Genomic DNA, 23,680 nt, shown 5'->3' with positions numbered 1-23,680 from the left:
CTTACCAACTATACTTACCCACTTCCTTTAATTGAGTACCTTTACTGTAGTCATTCACGTTAGTTCATAAAACCAATGAAACCAAAGAAACCAAAGACATGTTCATGTGTGTGCGCAATATATCTGATCCAGTTCACATTATCAGGTGAATAGGTCATGGCTGGTTGCAGGGGGAAGCTTGATGTATTAAAAAGACACATTATTCAGTATCCAGTCTGACAAGGCCATGTCTGTAACAGTACTCAATTTCATTAATTCCCTAAAGATAAGAAAAATCATTGTTGTCATTTGCTCTACCTCGGGTAGGGGTATCTCGAAAACTAAAGCCTTTTTTGAGGACTTGCTGCTAGACTATAAGAGCATAACAATAGTCAAATAACATGTTATAGCATATTCACATTTATTTATTTTTTAGCTTTTTTCTATCCTTTATTTATTTTGGTGTCCCATTAAAAAAGCACATTATTTTTAAGTTGTTACTATATCTTTTTTTAATTCCACCCCATACAATTGTTTAGAAAAACATTTCTAGTATCAAAGTGAACAAGTCATTCACTAACCAAACAAAATTGATCTAAAGGTCAAGGCCCAGCTTGAGGAAGGGACCTCCTCTTCCAATTCAATTTCAATTTCAAAGGGCTTTATTGGCATGGGAAACATACATTTACATTGCCAAAGCATGTGAAGTGTGAAGATAAAAAAACAAAAAGAATGTAATGTACATACTAGAATAAATAAATAGATTACATACTAGATAACAAATAGATTACATACTAGAATAAATAAATGAAATAAAACTTATTTCAATTCTTATGGTGGTTTTAGCCCATTTGATTGCCTTTTTCTAGCACAGCAGCTAACAAATCTTGCTGCTGTGTTTGCACATTGCTGTACCTTCCTCTTCCTCTTCCTTCACCACAATCTGGCAAGAGGCATTGCGCTGCTGGCACTCCACTTCCTCCTCTTCATCATCACTGCTTATCACCACAATCTCCTCAGGCACATCATCATCATCATCATCAGATATGATGATGAAGGGTGGAGCAGCATGATTTCTAGACACCCTCTCCAGAGGAGCCACAGTGGAGGAATGACCTTAGAGCATAACAACAGAACATAACATGATAAAAGCATATTCACATTTATTTGTGTGTTATTTATTAGTGGTTTATAAATGCCTTATGGATGAAAGTTATTATAAAGTGTTAATGTGTGTTAATATGTTACAACAAGGGAATCTCAGCGGAGCCTCCAAAATGTAACCCTCTCCTGAGGTACTATTTCAATAAATTAAGATATAACAGGATTCTGAGTCTTAGCTATGACCCCTCATCCACCTCACTGCTGCTGAGGGAGTTTGAGGGAGAGGCACCCTTAGGGGAGGAAGGGGAGGAAGGGGGAGACGAGGGCCAGTCTGAGGATGGCGATGGGGAGCGCCCCCTAGTGGGGCTGCTGCTGGGAGAAGCACGGGGAGATGCGTAGGGAGATAGAGCCTGGAGCATCCGGCCACTACTCTCCTGAATGGCATGCCATGCTCCGTCTACACCGAACAGCTCCGGGAAATTCCTGATGAATTCGCGTGATTTCTCCACCCATTTGTGGATGAGGTCATGGCTCTTCTCCTCCACACTGTGAACAAAGTGCTTGGACACCTCCTCCACCGTCCGCACCTTTTCCTTCATCTTATCTACCTGGTTCTGCAGACGGAATTTCTTCTCCGTCATGAAGCCAACATTGAGCTCTCTGGCTCTGTAGCCTCTCTGTAGGTTGCGTCGGACGTACACATCATAGTCTCTCACGATGCGAGTGATCAGGTCAGATGTAGAGATGCCGTCTGTCCTCTGTGTGGCCACGAACATCCCTGCTTCCTTGATGTGTTTGTAGACATCCTCTGATCCTTATGTTTCTTCAGCAACTGAGGGCTGAGGGTCCAGGGAGCATCCCGGACCACCTCATCCACGTAGCGGCAGTGCCTCAGTGCTTCGTAGCGCTCGCCTTCTGTCATCACTGTGTAGCCCTTAAGCTTGTGTGTGAGTTCATCACTGCAGACTCCCACTATCAGATGTGTGTTGGGGAACAAGTTCTTGGCTTGCATCAAAGCACGAGCATGCCCAGAGTGGAAAAGATCAAAGATCCCATCAGCGTAGACTCGGACTGGTCGGTGTGCTGCCGTGCCCCTGCGGGCTTGGGGCGATGGTCAGTTTTTCGTGACGGACATCCGACTCGAAGCCTGTGTCCTTCGCAAATGCGGCAGGCTCTTTCAGAGTGGTAGAATGGTGGAGGTGAAGCAGATGCGGTTGAGTTGTAAGATGAGTTGGGTTGACGCGTTGCACACACGGACTCAGTCCTGATGGCGGCAATGTTGATAACAATCCTCTGATTCAGTCTAGGGTACAAGTTGCTGCTCCGGTAGCAGGCAGAACGTCCCCGGTTTGGTCGTTGTACACGGTACACGTTTATCATAAAATGAAAAATAACAAACCGGCTAAGCCCTTTAAACTGAAACAAAACCCGAAATTGCTAAATGTCAAACAGTAGTCCAAACTTAAATCACAAAATAGTCGCACGCTCTCCAAAACACACAGCCAACTCTGCCACAGGTGTCTGTTGTCCTCTCAATCATCTGTCACCCCCTTGCACTTCCTCAAACTCTCAACATATGACTTCTCAAGTGATCTGATTGGCTTAGGAGCACATCCATCAAACAAACAAGCCTTTTCTCAAAAATACAAAATAATGAAATGTGGAAAATACACACTTTTGGTTTCTGTTTATATTACATTTTCAGATCTCTACACTTATTAATGTATAAAATGTCTTAGCCAATATTATTCCATCACAACCAGCAGTGCTGGATACACCTAACCTATGCTGTTCCCATACCCCAGAGGGAGGCAGCTGGAGAGAATGATGGAGGAGAGGAAGAAAAGGATGCATGCCACGCTACTGGAGGGTTAGCACCAGCAGTGCTGGACACAGCTGTCAGCCCAGACGAGCCACTGCAGGCTCCTTACCTTCTGCCCTCCAGAAAGGGAAGAAGATGGAGGAGAGGCTCGACCACAAAAGAAAACCAAGCTCCAAACAGAGGCGAGGCTAGAGACCACGGCGCTGGTGGTTGGTACATGGTGTCTACAACCATGCCAATGCCAGTAGACGTGTGCGTGTCGAGTGTGCGTGTGTGTGTGGGCGTTTAAATCACACCATTATGCCCAGAAGAGCGAGAAATACCTCCCGCACCACCGTCCGTCCCAGAGGAGGGGAGGCCTCCCGGCCCGTCCGTCGCCCCGGAGACTCTATAACGTGCTGTCAGCCATGATGGCGTACTTTGGCATGATAACGGGCATACTCATCGGCCACGACAACATCTGCATGTGAATATTTGCCCTCACCGCAGGGCTCTTCATGTACGTCGCTCTGGTGGACAGGGTGAGTCACATGATCCCGAGACTTTGTTTATTCATAGGCACTAAGAGAGAGGCTGGGGGCCGTAGCCGGTACTACTAACCTATGCTGTTCCCATACCCCAGAGGGAGGCAGCTGGACAGAGTGATGGAAGAGAAGGATGAATGCCACGCTACTGGAGGGTTAGCACCAGCAGTGCTGGTACCATGCTCCTGTCCACTGCCACATGGTCTGGAAACGTCCTTCTCTGGCTTCTGGCTCAGGCGTGGCTGCAGAGGGCCCCTGAAAGAGGTGTTCTTCTTCCCTTCGGAGAACGGATGCGTAGAACACCTCTTCACTCCTTCATTGTAACCAACACTTTGTTCCACCTTTCCGTTCAATTACACTATGTCAGTGCCCACAATATCAGTGTCTAATTGTGTTGAGAAGAACCTTGCTTATGGAGTCTTTGCTACATGCCACGTCTTGAGCGAGTGGCTAATATAGGTATTAATCAAGTAATAATCCATCTACACTAGGTAAAAAAGGCTGGTTCAGTGGTGGGAAGGAGCCTGGACTCTCTGGGGACGGTGGTGGAGAGAAGGACTAGGAGCAAGCTGCTGTCCATCAGGGACAACCCCAACCACCCCCTCCATCATGTCCTCGCTGGGCAAACCAGCAGCCGCCGCAGAGGGCGGTTCATTTCGGTACGCTCCAGGACGGAGCGATATAAAAAAAATATTTATCCCGGCTGCACTAAGACTGTTCAATGGCAACTAAAGTAGTAGTCGGGGTCAAGGCTCCTGAATCTGTATTTATTTATTTATTTTAATCATCATCACTTTTTAGTATTTTAATATGATAACTATAGCCATCTTTTTATCCACTTCTATCATGATCTCACAGTTTTTTATATACTATACATGGCTGGCCCAATATTGTTGTCTGTCCTTTATGTTGTGTTGTCATGTGTTGTTTTTAGAGAGTGGCGTGGCAAAATGAATTTCCCCACGGGGATAAATAAAGTATAATTGAATTGAAAATTGAATTGAATTGATTGTAACCAACACTTTGTTCCACCTTTCCGTTCAATTACACTATGTCAGTGCCCACAATATCAGTGTCTAATTGTGTTGAGAAGAACCTTGCTTATGGAGTCTTTGCTACATGCCACGTCTTGAGCGAGTGGCTAATATAGGTATTAATCAAGTAATAATCCATCTACACTAGGTAACAACGGTAGCTTAGCTAACCTGCCACAGCCAGGTAAGTAGTCTAAAGTTGGTAGCTAACGATATATCGATAACAGTCATCGTATTGGTGACCGTGTTTCAAACAATACAAGTTACCTAATGTTAGCTAGCCTGACTAGTTCATAGGTATGCTGGATTTTGAAATAAGCTAATCTAGCTTGAGACAGACCTAGCAGTTAAAAGTCGTTATTTCAAATATTGTGTTGTGGGCGTCACTCCTTTAAGCGTGGAACTACAAGCCAAAATTAAGATTAATAAATTGTATTAATAAACAATTTAATTTGTTATAACTATGGCTCGTGTCTTTCTATTGTACAAACGAAATAAATCTTTAGCTTCCATAGGCTGGTTTTCCCCTGCTTCGGCAGGCTACTTTATCTCCGCTGAGGTAACTACGGTTAGCTACGAGTTAGTTATAACTTACACCACCTTAGGGGTACGTACATATTTAGTAGTTACTAAGGTCTACGTGATAACTAGTGTGCTTGGTGCAACCCGTTCAAGTTTAGTAGTGACTAAATCTTGATTTAGTAAATACTTACGCAATAAATAGGGTTAGTTTGTACTTAGTAAGACGTGGTGCAACCGGCTCCAGGAACATCCCTAGTAACTATATGGGGCTAGGTGCAATTGCTATATTGTTTTAGATACATTATTATTAAATTAATATATTACTTTCACAACTGACTAGCCTGCAAATAAACGCATTAATTGCTTATAATTTAGCTACCGCCCCACCCGACGCCACAGGATGCTATCTACAACACCCATCCCCCTCCCCCGGATGACATCCATAATCAGTTGATGCTCTAACAGTCCCTGCTTCCATAGAGTTGATACCATTGACATTCCTGATATAAAGCTGGGACTCTCAACTCTTGCTATCCCTGTTCATATCAGTAACAGAACAGTTAATTGCAAGTCTGAATGCTTTATACACCCCTCAAATTTAATTTCTATACCCTGCCACACACAGCCCACACAGAGACCAAACACAAAACCACTCAAGCTAGCACTTTTCAATGCCAGATCCTTAGCTAATAAGTCTCTCTTAATCAACGACTTGATTAGCTCCTATGAACTAGATTTATTATTTATCACTGAGACCTGGTTAGATAAAGATAACAAGACACCAATTCTTATTGAGTCAGCACCCCCCAATTTTAGAACCTTAGATGTCGTTAGATCCCACAAAAAAGGTGGTGGAATCGCCTCTTTCTTCAGAGACAGTTTTAACTGCAAACAGAAATCCTTTAGGGAATTTTTATCATTTGAACATCTTTCAGTTGTTTTTAAATGTTCCACTCGAATTCTTTTTTTAAATAATTTTATACAGACCACCCCATACTCTACTAGCTTCTTTAATGAACTTACAGAGCTTCTCTCAGAATGTTACTGTTGCTGGGCTGAAGTAAAAGTCTGCACACCCACGTGGTTCGACAGGATACCGTTTCCTGTTCACCAATTTTGACTTGTTAGAGTCTCCGTAGAAACCCAAGCACATGCCAAACATACTGCAATATCCTTCCGCGGCCAGGCAATAGTAGTTAAGATATGATTTGCCTGATCAAAGATTGCGATTACATGTTACAATTTTAAACACAATAATACTTTACATTTAATATATCAGCAATTAGTTATGCTGTTATGTTGAGAATATACTGCTGAATAGATCGAGTTGTGTTACTTACTCACTGAAAATAGTCCGTGCCAGTATAAAGGCTCGTGTCTGCGTCATCATCGGTCTTTTCATTCCAGCCTCGTGCCTGACGGGCTGATTACGGACAGGTGCTGAGGTGTTGGAGAGAGACTGAGAGAGGCAGAGAGAGCTGTACTTGTTCTTTATTCTTTATTATTTAGAAAATACTCGCTCAGCACGTCAGTGACGTTGCTGTACGCCAATTAAAAACATATTTACAGCCGTTCCTCTGTACCTAGAGACTCTGTGACTAGAGAGAGAGGAAAAAGGGAAAATTGCAGAGGGAGCCAGACTGTCGGTGGGGGATGGATGACGGGCTGATTGCGGACAGGTGTCAGTGATCAGACTCGTTATCCTGCTGGTCTATTTAACCTGTGTGTGTTTGTTCCCCCGGGAGAGTGAAGGAGACGGGAAAACCTGCTGAGGTGTTGGAGAGAGACAGAGAGAGCTGTACTTGTTCTTTATTCTTTATTATTTAGAAAAGACTCGCTCAGCACGTCAGTGACGTTGCTGAGCCGTGCTGTACGCCAATTAAAAACATATTTACAGCCGTTCCTCTGTGCCTAAAGACTCCTACAACAACTGAGTTGATTCATTGAAGAAGTCCAATGCCAGTTGAGCATCATTGAACTTATAGTAACATGACATCAATTCGACTTCTGAGTAAAACCTGCCAAGAAAGATGGCTCATTAAAATGTTTGAGATTTCTTCTCAAGGCCACATGAGATTTGTTATTTTCTAAGCGAATGCTTCTGATACCTACCTAATTCAAATACGAAATAAACCTAATTCAAATACTCCACTGGCTACAATTTTGTCAACTTCATTGCTGAAAATCAGATCAATCAATCAACACGTTGAGCTGTCCTTGAAATCAGGCCTAGTGGGTCTCAACTAACAATTGAGGTTCGGTTTAGGTTCCCACGAACATCTGAGATTGAATTAAACTAATTTAAGTTAAAATCACCAGTTATAATAAGCTCATCGCCTGTATATTGGGCAAGTAGATCCCCAAGTGCTTCAACAGAATCCTTTCCAGCAGATGGAGAACACACAAGATAGCCTGATTCTTTTGAGCCACGATTCACTCGAAAAACAAGAATATCTGGGTCGGTTTGTAGTACAAATATTTAAACCTGATCTAACTTTTGATATAAATGTCACGAGATGAAACGGGACCTAATAATAGGATGGGAAGTTCGCAGGCATGTTGATTAGACACAGCTGAAGTGGGTTAGCTGATGAGCGAACTAGTCATGGGATTGGCTGTTGTACCCTTTAAAAAAAACCTGGGTTTAGGTGAGAGGAGAGACAGGGGAAAAGGATTACGTGTGTTGATGTGAATGGACTGTTGGTGATGTTCTCTTGGCGTGAACTGTGAGTGAGTGTGAGTGAGTGGCTAGTATTAGTGCCACACTATTAACCAGTGTTACGACCCCATATGTGTTCTAGTGGATACGGGGTGTAACAATTAAATAAAACCGGGGGGACAAGAATCAGAGGAGAAGGGAAATAAAATAAACAAGATTTTTTGTACAAAGGTAACACAAACAGGTTTTCTGTGAAACTCTTAACTGAAAACTACTCTATAAAAAAGGAGATTGAATGAATCTACACTATTAATAATAAAGAATAAAGTAAATTAACAGGCCTTGTGGCAATCTAATCTAAGTAACCAATCAAATACAACTAAGACTAAACGACTATGAACCTAAGATTAATAAACACTACAAAACTAGGATACAAAACTACAGCTGTAACTAACAAAAGAAACCAACACAAAACAACTATAAAGTTGTTGTCTGGCCCACTGGCACCAACTGAGTGTCTCTCCCAGGCTTTTATCCTCCCTCCACCCTTGATTGAGGGTTGAGTAGTGATCAGTGGCGTACCGCAAAATCCCGAGGCCCACCCGCAAGGTGGCGGCGGGGGCCCTTTCGCAACGGAGGTTAACTCAAACGGATGTTGCGGTACATTTATTTTAAGGCTGCATATAGCCTACAGCATAGACCGTTAGTTAACCCTAACCCTACTACAGCATGGATAGGCCGTATGGTTGGCCTGGACAGCTATCAGCTACAGCGCGGTGCCCGTTTGTTCAGAATGACACTGTGTGTGTGACTGTGCGGACATATCCATACACAAACGGCAACAAGAACAGACCGACAGGCAGGATTAATACATATCTCTAATAATATCAAATAATAGACCATTCTTTACTTAGAGATGACTCCATAGACCCTGACACTGGACTGCAGCTGTAATGTGTATTGAGATTATAATGTAGACTGTAGATTGTGTGGAGAATGAAGAAGGAGTCCTTGAAATGTTCTCAAAACATTCACACAAGAGACGTTCACTTCAGAACCCCAACTCAAATGTAAAAGTGCTACAGACTTATTATTTTATACAGATTTAGTTTGTTGATAAGATCAATTCACACATGGATTATAACAGACTAAAAGTGGATTATAACAGACTAAAAGTGGATTATAATTATAATATTATAGTATAACACACTTTACATCTCTTCTCTTCTTGTTGTTGTTGTTCTGTGTTATCCTGGACTTCCTGTACCTCTGCCTCCTCTCCTCCCTTCACTGTTACCAAGGTTCTTACCTTTAACAAAGACCAAAACGTCCTCTCCTCCTGACATTAGTTTGTGCGAAGTCCTTCACTATGTAACATAGTATGTTTGTTAAATCCATTTGACGTGCGCGCAGGCTTTCAATGCTGAGAATCGCTAGTCTGGAGGGTGTGTCCTGGGACATGGTGCTTCTCAGATAGCTTTTGATAATTTTTAGTTTTGAAAACGATCTCTCGGCCGGGTCAGCCTGCATGCCAGCTGCAGTAACACTGACCTCCACAGCGGTGCAACAGGTGCATCCACGACGTTCGTCCCTGACCCAGTGCTAATACCATCCCTGCCCGCGTTAGTCGCAGAAGCTGCATTGGGTCGGTTTGTGAGAAAATATTAAATTTTGGGAAGTTTCACTGCATTTTAATACATTTTATATTGCTCTTGCCGTTTTTGCGCACCACTGAGGTACTTTCGCTTGCTCATTTTTCTGCAGGGTCTTGTGTCTCACTGCCTAAAAAAATTCTAATCTAATAAAAAAGTTTGTATTGTAGTGCCGAGAGATGGGAGTCGTAGGCGGCGTATCAAATGACAAAGCTAAACGTTTAATGAAGGACATGAACGATTGTCAACAACACACTCAAGCAGTAACTGAATAAACAACTCGGGTACCACGCACTTAACTGTCCGTGCGGAACAATACTCCCAACCCATAGTTCCATGGGTGAATTATGTCCAATGTTAGGGGGCCCCTTAGAGGCTGGGGGCCCCCCGCGATGCGTCGCTTGCGGGCCCGTCCCCTACGCCACTGGGCGAGATGAAGCTTCAGAGAGTCTACAGAGAGTCGTGAGAACAGCACAGAAGATCACCGGCGCCCCCCTCCCCTCTCTGGAAGAGCTGTACAACACACGCTGTCTCAGGAAGGCCTCCAAGATCTCCAGGGACCTGACCCACCCTGGGCACGTACACTTTATCAGGCTGCCCTCGAAAAGGAGGTACAGGACCCCGGCCGCTAAGACAAACAGACTGAAGAACTGCTTCTACCACAGGGCCGTCCAGGCCCTGAACACAGCAAAGACCTGGGCCCTGGACAGTCTGGACGGATTGTATGGCAGCTGCTGGACTGAAAAAATCAGGTGTAGTGCTGAGGCACAAACATGTACATTTCAAGCCTGCAAACTGTGACACTTTAAATAACGTGAAAAAATACTATTGTGCAATATGACAACCCTAGTTGACTATCTGTGCAGTATAGTACAGTGGATTGTGTACATAGCCTTTATTTATATAAACCAGCTCCTTACCTTCTTGTGATTTTATTCTTTTTCTAAAAGTGTTTTTTTTTCCCCTTTCCTAACACCAGGGGAGCCACCCCTCCTAAATGTCGTTGTTTGGTACCTGTACTGTAGCAATGACAATAAAGTCCATTCTTCTTCATGAACTGTTGAAGCTTTCCATCCAATCAAGAGAATCAAGGACCCCAATTGAAATAAGCCAGTGGCTTTCTTGGGTTTTTATCCTGTTAGTTGACCTTGTATGTAATATGTACTTTCATGTACCTACTTCTGCAAATCTTCTAATAAAGTTTTCAATCAATCAATCAATTGCGTCACACATGGGCCAAAGCTTCGTGTTGCTTCATTTGCTCTACTGCGCCATCAAGTGTACAATAAATGTCTAGCAGGCAGAGTGATAATGACACCGTGGCGTTGGTGTGTGAAGCTTTGAATTGAATAAATGTGCTTGTGTTACTAGGAACAACAACATTATTCATTTATTCATTTTTATTTAAAAATAACAACTTCTCCACAGTGCTGGGCTTCAGGCGTTTTTTTTTATTTTTATTATTTATGATTTCACCTACTTTTGAAAATATCCTTTCACAGGGCACAGATGAAGCTGGGGTACATATGTACATATATTTATTGTTAATTTTGACAGACTTGGTACTCCATACCGAACACACTGAACAAACAATGCGCCGTGCCGTGGCAGCTACTCGGCGTGCACACCGAATTTCAGACGTTTAAAAAAAAACAGGTAGGTGGGGGGCTGAGATGGTGTGAATGTCTGAACACGTCAAAGGACACATTAACGTGTACTTCCTTCCTCCAGCACGGTGACTGCTGATGTCACTGGTTCATATGGAAGGTTATACTGTAACGGTTTTACTCGTTGACTTCGTTGTCCGGGGTGCCAGTCAGGGCGAGGCCTGACAATTTTAGTTAGTGTGGGGTTGGTTTAGTCAGTCTTTAGTCAAGTTACCGTTACAAGCGCTACATGCATCAAAACATGAACCCTTTTTTGTTATACACCGGTGAATAGGATATTGTAATATTATAGCATTGCACAACAGACGAAAATTAGTACACAAGGACGTGTTGCAATTCAGGTGGTACTGTATTGTCACAATAAACAAAGAACTCTCAAAACATCAACTCAACAGTTCATCACAACCCCAAAAGTTCAGTTCAGCTCAATCACAGTCAATTGTATCTCACCCCGCTCCCACACAACGAACGCAAGACTTACAGTTTTAACAGTCTGTCAGTCCGATAGCTTAGTGGTGTCGGGTTACCCCCGCTGCTTAAGATGAGCCTCTACTGCTCTCTCCCCAGCTCCGGTGTAAGCGTATGACATTCCACGGCCTTATATCCAACTGTATCCTTACAGTGTATCCTTACGGGGCATTGTATCAAAAAGTATCATCCAGCTCTTCGCGGTCCGAGTAGGCTAAAACATACCGAGACGCAGACAGCGAACGCGAACTGCGGCACAAACACGAACGGACGGAATAATCCACTTCCTGGTTTGTTTGGATCATTCCGCCCTCAGCACTCGGTGAGAGACACCTTATCATTTCCCGTCGTCTGTCGAGAACGGGGATTGGCTGATTTACGACTGGATCCCGGCAGCGTGTGACGTGTGACAGCGTGTGAAAAAAACGTGGAAGTGACAGTCGGCGGCGGAGACATGCAGAATCGCCACACTCCCTCCCCTTTAGAAAAAGCCGGACCATGGGGTAGGCGTACTCCAATCCACTTTGGATATGGTATTTCACTCAAAACCTTTGAAGTCTTCCTCCTCACTCTCCGCAGCGAAGATGTCCAAAACCCGCTGACGGTCAGTCTTCACGTGGCTTAGAGCAGTGCTGGAGGGATGGTCTGGTAGCGGACAGTCCTCGGATGGAAAACCTTTGAAGTCTTCCTCCTCACTCTCCTCAGCGAAGATGTCCAAAATCCGCTGACGGTCAGTCTTCACGTGGCTTAGAGCAGTGCTGGAGGGATGGTCTGGTAGCGGACAGTCCTCGGATGGAAAACCTATGAAGGTCTCCTCATCACTGCCGTCCTCAAAAAGCTCAAGGACCCGACGACGCTCTTCCTCCTCCACTTCAGCAGCCGACGGGTAGCAGGGTTTAAGTCTGGCAACATTGACCACTCGATGGTCCTCTCCTGTCTCTTCCAGTACAACCTCATACGTGAGAGGGCCCACTTTCTGGATGACACGATAAGGTCCCTTCCAACGTGGTGCGATCTTGGCCGAGAAGGACCGTGCGGCTTTTGAATAGGGGTGAGAGCGCATCCACACCCTGTCTTTATCCACGTACGCCACCTCCCTCCGATGTTTGTCGTAGTGCTGTTTCTGCTTCTGTCGAGCCTGCTTCAGCTTGCCATCCACATAGTCATGCAATTCACGGAGCTGACTTTCCTTCTTGTAGGCTGGGGCATCAGGGGTGCAAGTCCTTGGCAGCAGCATGACCTCCATGGGTCCTCGGATCGGTCTGCACAGATTAGCTTCGGCAGGTGTCACACCAGTTGATTCATGGACAGCTGAATTCAGTGCAAACCGAAACTCCGGCAGGTGTTTGTCCCAGCCTTTGTGGTTGTCCCCGACATATGAGGCTATCATAGTCTTAAGGTTTCTGTTGATCCTCTCCGTCAGATTGGTCTGGGGGTGGTACGCTGTCGTCCTCTTCTGTGCCACATTCCACTGTTTGCAAGTGGCTTCAAACACCGAAGAGACGAACTGCGACCCTTGGTCGGAGAGGATGTACTCAGGGACTCCCCAGCGGGTCAGGATTTCCTCTGTCAGGACCTTTGACACTGTTTCAGCAGTGGCCCGCCGCAGGGCAAAGAGCTCCACCCACCGGGAGTAATAGTCCACAAACACAAGGAGGTAGATGTTTCCCTTCGAACTCCTAGGGAATGGGCCCATCAGGTCGACTCCTAACATCTCCCAGGGCCGATGGACTACGGTCTGCTGGAGCTTCCCGGCAGGCTTCCGGCTCTCAGGCTTATACTGCCGGCACACTTGACAACGCTGGACATGCTGTTTGACATCCAAACTGAGGTTTGGCCAGTAAGCCAGAGCCTGTAGCCTCTTGTAGGTCTTAAACCTGCCCAGATGCCCAGCCAAGGGGTCTTCGTGGAAGGTCTGCAGCAGCTGTTGTCGCAGAGGGGGAGGAATGTACACCTGGTACAAGGTCTTGTGAGGTAGGTGGACCACTCTATAGACGTTATCCTCCAAGATGGTGAATCTGGTGGTAGAGTTTACCTCAACCTTGCCTGTGTTCGTGATGTTCTCATACAGCCTCTGGATGACTGGGTCGGCTTGCTGGGCCTTCCAGATGGTTTCATCAGAAACATGTAGGTCCTTCCCAGTTTCCCAATGGGAGGAGACAGACAGCAGGATGGCACAGGTGGGTGTGGTCAGACAGGAGGGGTCTGCCGGGGCTCTGGATAGAGCGTCGGGGACTGTGTTATATTTCCCTTTCCTGTACTCCACTGTAAAGGTGAACTCCTGTAGTCGGAGAGCCCATCGGATGAGTCGGGTGCTGGGTTTTTGGGTTTTGAAGACCCACACCAGGGAGGAGTGGTCTGTTACCACAGTGAAAAACCTGCCTTCCAAGTAATGCCTCCACTTTTCCAGAGCCCAGACTACCGCCAGGCATTCCTGCTCTGTGGTTGAGTAGTTCCTCTCTGCATGATTCAAACTGCGGCTGGCGAAGGCCAGGACCTCTTCCGTTCCGAGTCCAGTGTGTTGTACCAACACTGCACCCAGCCCGATATCACTGGCATCCGTGTACACCATAAAGGGTAAGGTGAAGTCTGGATGCCCCAGGATGGGCGGAGTCATGAGGCAGTTCTTTAGGGCCTCGAATGACCTCTGGCACTCGGGTGTCCAGGAGAACTTGACCCCTTTTCTCTTCAGAGCATTCAGGGGCTCGGCCAGGGGGGAGAAGTTTGGTACAAATCGGTGATACCAGCCAGCCATTCCGAGAAATCTCTGAACCTCTTTGATATTCCTGGGAACGGGGAAATCCTGGACCGCCCTTGTTTTCTCTGCGTCCACTTCCACCCCAGCAGAGGAAACAACATGACCAAGAAACTTGAGGGAGGAGCAGAAGAAGTGGCTCTTTCCCATGTTCACTGTCAGGTTGGCACTCCTCAAGGAGTCCAGGACGGTTTGGATGTCACAGAAGTGCTGTTGCCAGGAAGGTGAGTATATAATTATGTCGTCCAGGTAGACTAAACAGATCTTTCCTCTGAGCTCTCTCAGGACTCTCTCCATTAACCGTTGGAAAGTGGCTGGGGCGTTCTTGAGACCAAAAGGCATAACCTTGAACTGGAAGAGTCCATGGGCGCAAGAAAAAGCTGTGAGGTCCTGGCTGTCTGGATCCATCTGGACTTGCCAGTACCCGCTGTTCAGATCAAGGGTGGTAAACACAGCAGCTCCAGCCAGAGACTCCAGTATCTCTTGAACGGTGGGTAAGGGGTAGGCATCTGTTTGTGTGACAGCATTTAGTTTCCGGTAGTCAACACAGAATCTCAGCCCTCCGGTCTTTTTAGGTATCATTACCACAGGTGCAGCCCAAGCAGAAGAGGAAGGCTCAATGATGTCTAGTAACAACATGTCATCGATAAGCAGCTTCATAGCCTTGAGCTTTGGTGGTGAAGCACGGTAGGGCTTCTGCTTGATGGGCACAAACTGAGTAAGAAAAAGCTTGTGTGTCAGGACATGAGTGCGGCCCAGTTTGGTAGTACGCACATCAGCATGGTCCATCAGCAGTTCCCGTAGGTGTCTCTTCCCTTCATCCTGCAGTTGGGCATCCTTGAGGATTGGAGCCCACACATCATCACAGCAGGCGATTGGAAGAGAGAAAGTAACAGGAGCGATGGCAGAGAAGAATGCAATGCGTGATGTTGGTCCCCAGTCATTGGTTTGCAGCGATCCGTTCAGGAAAGGGTACTTCACTGCAGGTGCATGTTTAAACCAGTAGACTTGCTCACAGACATCAAGCTGCATTCCGCTGAAGAAAAGGAAGTCCAGGCCCAAAATGACTGGGAAGGCAAGGGTCTGGGAGGACAAGACAACCGATGGTAAAATCCAGGTCTGATTGTTCAGCGTGATTTCCATATCCTTCCATCCCAAGGGCTGCCTAGCCCCTCCATCTGCTAGATACAGCGGACCTTCAGTCCAGGGTTTCAACTCTTCCTCCTTGTTCTTTGCCTCTGTCCAGAGTATCTCATTTAACAGGGTGTAGGTGGACCCTGTATCTACGATGGCGTTGCCAGTCCATGGACCAATGGTGAGGGTTACCCTCAACTGATGTGGAAGCGGCATCGCAGAGACAGAATTTGGTCTGAACGGTTGACAGACAGGGTTAAGACTCTCGTGGACTGGAGAGGGCGTGAGCGCAGATGCTGTGGGGTGATACCCTTTTCCTTTAGAGCCTGGTCCAGCTGGTGGATAAGAGGACCTGTGGTTCTGGCTTTTGTTGGGCTTGGTTTGAGGGCAATCCATGGGATAGTGTGGACCCTTGCAGCGCCAACAGACCACCTGAGATGGTTTGGAGGGGTTTGCTGGTATGGATGGAGTGTGTGGAGAAGTGACAGGAGTTGGCTGTTTGGATGTTTTACTCCTCTGTTCATACTGCAGCTGCTTCTCCCTGTCCTTCTCCAGTTGTTGCCCAAGACGGACCAAAGCATCAACAGAGGAGACCTTGCTTCGCAGCTGACTGGCAAGTCGAGGGTTGACGTTTTTCAGGATCAATTTAATGATCTCATCCTCCTCAATGCCTGGCTTCCAGCGTTTGCAGAGGGCCTGGTACATATAGGCATAGTCACGGATACTCTCTCCTTCTGCCTGAACACGGGTCCGCACTCTCTCTGCCAGCTCATCCTGGTAGTCCTCAGATAGAAAAGCATCACGGAACCGTTGCTCGAACTCCGCCCATTTGTTGGTTTTCAGGCGAGCAATGTCCCACCAATCCCGCGCGGTGCCGTGCAACACGTTCCTCAGGGTCGCCAGCAACTCCTCATCGAGCAGAGGGTGGAGCGCCAAGTAATCCTGACATTTCTCCAGATAGCGGATGGGGTCTTGAGTGTCCTCAATGCTGCCGAAGGATGGAAACTGCAGCTTAATAGGACTCTTGTGCCCCTTCCCGGCATATCTGCCTCTTACGTTTCCATGGATGGAGGAGTCATTGGGGGAGGTGAACACTGGGCCTGGGACCCCTGGCTGTAGTGTTGACTGAAGGCGGTCTCGCTGACTAGATGTCACTGGCTGAGGACGGTCTGGTTGATAGGTTGGCATTGGCTGTACAGCAGTGGGAACCAGCAAGTTCGACTGGTCAGCAGCTGATTCCGGTAAGGCAGAATGATAGCAGCTTTGCCTGATGGAGGTTAGCTCAGATGAGACAACGTCTAGCTGTTGTGAGCACTTGGAAACCTCAGCTCCGAGATCCTGCATGGTGGTCTTTAGGGGACTCAGGGAGGCCTCCAGATCCTCTACCACTTGTAACTGGTGCTGCTGTAATCTCCAGTTGAGAGTGGAATTAAACTGAGATCTGTTGAACTCCAGGTGCTTCTCCACAGCCACAATCATCTTCATCTGACCATCCTCCTGTATCTGTTGGAATTGTTGGATGAGGAGCTCCAATGTTTTATCCATGTTCTCATGCAGATGATGTTGTTCTCCAGAGAGCTTATTGATTCCATCCAGTATTGGCTGTTGTGGTTCATGTATGCCTCCAGGGGGCCCCGTCACAAAGCTCCCATACTCTGTTAAGTCCATGTCCACTAGAGTACGAGAGGTGGCCTTATCCGCAAGGTCATCCTCTTCCACTTCCACTTCAGGCAAAGGTGCATTTTCCTCTGGGAATGGATCAAATAGATTGAACAGATCCTCTGGTTGAGCCATTCCACTCCCAGTCATGCCTTCACAGCGCTATATTATTACAATACTAAACAATTTGTCCTAAGCCAGGTTTGTGGTGCAATGTCCCACCTGGGGTGCCATTCAAGTCAACATTATGATAGAAATCTATTTTAAACACCTACACACACTAACTCACTTAATCAAACAGATCATAATCTAATTCTAAAGTTTTGCGCCGAAACTGAGAAGGAGGAACTAGCACGTCTCTGTCGTCGTCTGTGTGTTTGAGAAGGGTCAGTCGTCCAGCCCCTCGCGGGTGAAGAAGTCGTCCAGCTCGCTCAGCCTCTCGATGAGCATGATGTCCAGGTCTGCTTCGTCAGGCCGCCCCCTCCGGCCGCGGCCCCGAGGCCCCTTCACACGCAAGAGCCCCAGGTTGGCCCTGGCTTTCCTTTTACGAGGCAGAGTGAAGTCCGGGAAATCCAGCACTCGCTTCCTCTTCTGATGCCCGATGCAGACAAGCGCTCCATTCTTCTCTTTAGGCTCCTCAAAGATAGTCTCCAGGCTCCTGTTGGGAGTTGGTGACTTGTAATTCTTGTTGGTGTAAATTTCCTCCAAGCTAAACTCCTTCTTTTTCAGTCTCTTTGGTTTGGGGAGGCCCATGGGTGTGAGGTTGTTGTCTGGTTTGGGGACAGTCTTACGTATGCGGATTTGTGACACCCTCTTCGAGCGATGAAGGGACCCGACCCCAGCATCATACAGCCCTCCCTCTCTGGATGTAGTACGGCCGTGCATGCCAGGGTATGTCACATTGGCACTGGCGAGGGCAAAGCTGGGCATGGGCTCTGGCTGGATGCAGTCCAAGCGCATGATCTTAGGGCTGTGGCTGGGGGGGTGAGCACGCTCTGGGGTGAGTCGGACTCTGCGGAGGCGCCTTGGAGATGGAGAGGTGAGACACGTGCTTGACGCCGTAGAGCTCCGGCCAGAGGAGGCCTCTTGACCACCAGATCGAGCGTAACTGTGGTCATTGTCCAGGCCAGGGGGGCCGGTGTAGTCTTTGAGGGATGGGAGGGGAGGATACTTCCGGGACGCTATGATCTGACACACGACCGTATCCACGGCCGATGGCGACAGCTTCACGAGGGGAGCGGGGCACCTGTGCCTAAACCAGAGTCGGAACGAGGCGGGAGAGTGGGCGGCCAGCACCGTGCTGAGGCCGGCCTTGAGGAAGCCTCCCCGGCTGAAGACAGACATAGGGAAGCGGGCGGTGGAACGGAAAATCCTGGAGAGGTTGTGTTCAATGGCGGCGTCTCCGTCCAGCAGCTTGTGCAGGCCCAGGGGTGGGGTGCCGCGGGGGGACTGGCCCAGAGGACTCAGCTGCAGGGGGGACAGGGGCCGGAGGGGCCAGGCGGCTGCCGCCCTTCAGCGGGCGTCTCTTGGAGGAAGGTCGGTTATCGCAGTGCTGCTTTAGCTTGGAGTTGAGGAAGCGGGAGAGATTGCCCAGTGTGCTGTGAGCGGCGTGCCTGTCCAGTCCACCACTGGCAGCCTCTGGTGATGCTGGGCAGCCCCCACCTGGGGTGCCATTTTTATGTAACGGTTTTACTCGTTGACTTCGTTGTCCGGGGTGCCAGTCAGGGCGAGGCCTGACAATTTTAGTTAGTGTGGGGTTGGTTTAGTCAGTCTTTAGTCAAGTTACCGTTACAAGCGCTACATGCATCAAAACATGAACCCTTTTTTGTTATACACCGGTGAATAGGATATTGTAATATTATAGCATTGCACAACAGACGAAAATTAGTACACAAGGACATGTGTTGCAATTCAGGTGGTACTGTATTGTCACAATAAACAAAGAACTCTCAAAACATCAACTCAACAGTTCATCACAACCCCAAAAGTTCAGTTCAGCTCAATCACAGTCAATTGTATCTCACCCCGCTCCCACACAACGAACGCAAGACTTACAGTTTTAACAGTCTGTCAGTCCGATAGCTTAGTGGTGTCGGGTTACCCCCGCTGCTTAAGATGAGCCTCTACTGCTCTCTCCCCAGCTCCGGTGTAAGCGTATGACATTCCACGGCCTTATATCCAACTGTATCCTTACGGTGTATCCTTACGGGGCATTGTATCAAAAAGTATCATCCAGCTCTTCGCGGTCCGAGTAGGCTAAAACATACCGAGACGCAGACAGCGAACGCGAACTGCGGCACAAACACGAACGGACGGAATAATCCACTTACTGGTTTGTTTGGATCATTCCGCCCTCAGCACTCGGTGAGAGACACCTTATCATTTCCCGTCGTCTGTCGAGAACGGGGATTGGCTGATTTACGACTGGATCCCGGCAGCGTGTGACGTGTGACAGCGTGTGAAAAAAACGTGGAAGTGACAGTCGGCGGCGGAGACATGGCAGAATCGCCACAATACTGATGATGATGAATGAATGAATGAATAGTTTAATGACCACACGACATAGGTCGGTGGAATTTGTTTTCGGTACAGCTCAAAAAGCAGTGTCAAAAAACATACACACATTTTACATGACTATTACATGGACATGAAACACACATAACCACAAGACAAGACAGAACATATTTACAATTTACAATTTATACAGTGCAGTGAGTCAGGTATTGAGAGTCCTTATGGCAGAGGGGAAAAAACTGTTTTTGAACCGGGATGTTTTGGTGGCCAGGGATCGGTAGCGCCGTCCAGAGGGCAACAGTTGGAACAGGTGGTGAGCAGGGTGGGAGGGGTCAGAGATAATTTTATGTGCTCTATTTATGGTGCGTTTGAGATAGTGATTCAACTGATGGGAGAGGGGTGCCGATGATCTTGGATGATTTCTTTACTATTTGCTGTAGTTTCCTTTTTGATTTACTGTCCGAGCTGCCGTACCAAACTGTGATGAGTATGCTCTCAATGATGGCGGTGTAGAACTGAAGGAGGAGTTTTTGTTTTACTTTGAATTTCTTGAGCTGTCTAAGAAAGAATAGTCGTTGGTGGGCTTTTTTGGTGATGAAGTCTGTGTTGGTGTTCCATTTGAGGGAGTTGCTGATGTGAGTGCCAAGGAATTTGAAGGAGTCCGTTATGGTTATGGGTTCTCCAAGGATGTTGATGGTTTTTTTTTGGGGGGGGGGGGGCTGTGCCTGAAGTCTACGAGGATTTCTTGTGTTTTTGATGAGTTGAGCTGGAGGTTGTTGTTGAGGCACCAAGTGACTGCTTGGACTATCTGCTCGCGGTAATGGTCTTCATTATTATTAGTTATGAGTCCGATTATGGTAGTGTCATCCGCATATTTCGTAAAGGTGACTGAGCTGTGGAGAGATATCAGGTGGTTGGTGTAGAGGGAGAAGAGCCAGGGTGAGAGGACGCAGCCCTGGGGGGCGCCTGTGCTGAGGGTCAGGGGTCGAGATGAAAGGCTGTTCATCTTGACCCACTGTCGTCTTTTCCACAGGAAGCTCCGTATCCAGTGGCAGATGCAGGGGTCAATGTTCATGTCCACCAGTTTGTTGAAGAGATTGACCGGGTCTATTGTGTTGAAGGCTGAGCTAAAGTCAATGAATAGGATGCGGGCGTAGGTGTTGGGTGATTCCAGATGTAGTAGTGTGTGATGGAGGGCTAGATTGACAGCATCCTCAACAGATCTATTGGCACAATAGGCAAATTGATAGGAGTCCATCAGGGGGGTGGTGTGGGTTTTTAGGTAGGAGAGGACGATGCGCTCATACGCCTTCATGGCCACAGATGTCAGAGCGATTGGCCTGTAGTCGTTGAGGCTGGAGATCTTGGTTGATTTTGGTACTGGGATTATGATGGAGTCTTTGAAGCACTGAGGAACTGTGCATTGGCGGAGGGAGGTGTTGAAGATTGTTGTGAAGATTGGAGCCAGTTGTTCAGCACCAGTGTTGCCACAGTTACTTTGAAAAAGTATTCTGATTACTGATTACTCCTTTAAAAAGTAATCTAGTTTCTTTACTGATTACTTGATTTTAAAAGTAACTAAGTTAGATTACTAGTTACTTTTTTAGTTACTATTGGCAGCTGCCTAGGCACCCGACCCCCCCCCCCCCCCCCCCCCGCAACATAAAAATGAAAACTGGTTTTGCCAAAACTCACTTTATTTTAACAGTAACTTAAATTACATAATTAAACTTTAAACAATAACTTAAAACAACAAAATAAAGAGTCTTTCTTTGCCTCACCCAACATAAATACTTGTTTTTAAACAATAAAATAAATATAATCTTTATTTAACAGTAACTAGCAAGGAGTGGTTTCACAAAACCTAAAACCTACCCTGACCATTCAGATATGATCCTAATATAATCCTAATCCTAAACTGGGTGAGTCTGAGTTTATCAATGATCAACATTTATGTTCTTGTCATCCTTTGCTGACACAAACTCAAAATAATCCTTATATTTCCAGCTATTTAACGCATATCTCTGTTCTCGCTCCATTGTGTAGGCTACGCTTCTGTTTACACTGTGCAATCAGCGTGGTGATACACGTGAGCGATTCTGCTGCAATCTCGCGATAGTCGAGAGCCGTTTTTTGCGGGCATGGCCTTCCATAGTAACCTCGTGTTGAAAACGTGAGCACTGACGTCACTCCCCAAGACGCGAGAAAAGTCTGAAACAATGTTTGTTTACTATCGAACATTACAAAGAAATACTGCATTTAGCCTAAGTTATGAGGTAGTAACGCACAGCCACTCGAATAAGTAACTTTAATCCGATTACTGATTTGGAAATAGTATCGCGTTAGAATACTCGTTACAGAAAAAAGTATTCAGATTGTTACCGGCATCACTGTTCAGCACAGACATTCAGGACAGCAGAACTGATCCTGTCTGGGCCTGCTGTTTTCCTTTTGTTCGTTTTTCGGAACACGGCCCTCACCTCTGCCTCCTGGATGTGAAATGGGGGGGGTGGGGGGGGGAGTAGGGTGGAATTGGGGACTGTTCAAACCTCCCATAGAACTCATTGAGTTTGTCCGGGAGGTCAGTGTTAATGTCAGTTGTAGGGGGGGGACTTTTGTTGTAGTTGGTCATGGATTTGATTTTTTTCCAGATAGTTCTAGTATCGCTTGATGCAATCTGCTGTTCCAGTTTTGTGGCATAATTTGATTTGGCTTTCCTGATTGCAGACCTGAGTTCATATTTGGCAGTTTTATATTGATCACAGTCTCCACTAATAAAAGCTGAGTTATTTTCCTTGCGTAGGAGTTGAATGTCTTTGTTGAACCAGGGTTTATTGTTGCTGTGCATTTTCACTGTTTTGGTGGGAATACACAACTCCTCACAAAAGTTGACATATGACGTCACGGTGATGATGATGATGATGATGGTGTGTGTGTGTAGGTCTGCGTCGGCCAGCGACCACCTGCTGTGCTCCATGTCGGGGACGGCCCACGTCTCCATCTCCACGGCGCAGGGAGAGGTACGTCTGACCTCAGCTGCTCAGGGTTCTGGAATGTCCTCAGGGTTCTGGAATGTCCTCAGGGTTCTAGAATGTCCTCAGGGTTCTGGAATGTCCTCAGGGTTCTAGATCTCAGCTACGTGTCCTCAGGGTTCTAGATCTCAGCTGCGTGTCCAGAGTTCTAGATCTCAGCTGCGTGTCCAGAGTTCTAGATCTCAGCTGCGTGTCCTCAGAGTTCTAGATCTCAGCTGCGTGTCCTCAGGGTTCTAGATCTCAGCTGTGTGTCCTCAGAGTTCTAGATCTCAGCTGCGTGTCCTCAGGGTTCTGGCCTTCTTAGCTTGTCGATGGAGGCTGATGATGATGACTTCCTCTTCCTCTCCCTCCTCTCCCAGACCTTCTGCATCTCCAACGATGTACATTTAACCGAAGCCTTCATGCAAATCGATTTACAATATATATATATATATATATATATATATATATCTGTCTAAGTGAATCACCGTGGCATTCTTAATCCAACATCCACCACAGAAGGGTTAGCTACACTTCTTTATTAATCCAAACGTTTCCCCCCCCCCCCCCATCACATCTCAGTTTGGAAGAGGAAAAGAGGTTAGAAGACCACAGAACACCTAATTCGTCCAAGATGAGCCGGAGAGCAGTAAACAGAGGTGAAGAGTCCACGGCCAGACAGAATGGGAGAGCGGAGAAGGGCGGAGACACAGGTGGTGATGATGATGAGGCAGGATGCAGTCCGGTAGACATGAAGGATGATGGTGACATGAGGTCACAGACATGAGGTCACTATAACTAGTTAGACACAGACATGAGGTCACTATAACTAGTTACACACAGACATGAGGTCACTATAACTAGTTAGACACAGACATGAGGTCACTATAACTAGTTACACACAGACATGAGGTCACTATAACTGTAGTTAGACACAGATATGAGGTCACTATAACTAGTTACACACAGACATGAGGTCACTATAACTAGTTAGACACAGACATGGTCACTATAACTGTAGTTAGACACAGACATGAGGTACATCTCCAACGAGTTCAAACATGAGATGGACGCCGGCCTCCTGGACGGCAATTTCTCCTGGGTTGGGCCTTTTTTTGAGTTAGATTGACTGGACTAATATGGCAGAGTAGTTGAGCTCTGAGGTGATGAGCTGTC

Source organism: Nansenia antarctica, assembly GCF_963989245.1.
Source record: "Nansenia antarctica genome assembly, chromosome: 19".
Taxonomy (NCBI): domain Eukaryota; kingdom Metazoa; phylum Chordata; class Actinopteri; order Argentiniformes; family Microstomatidae; genus Nansenia; species Nansenia antarctica.
The sequence above is the reverse complement of the archived record's forward strand: the minus strand, read 5'-3'. Positions refer to the sequence as shown.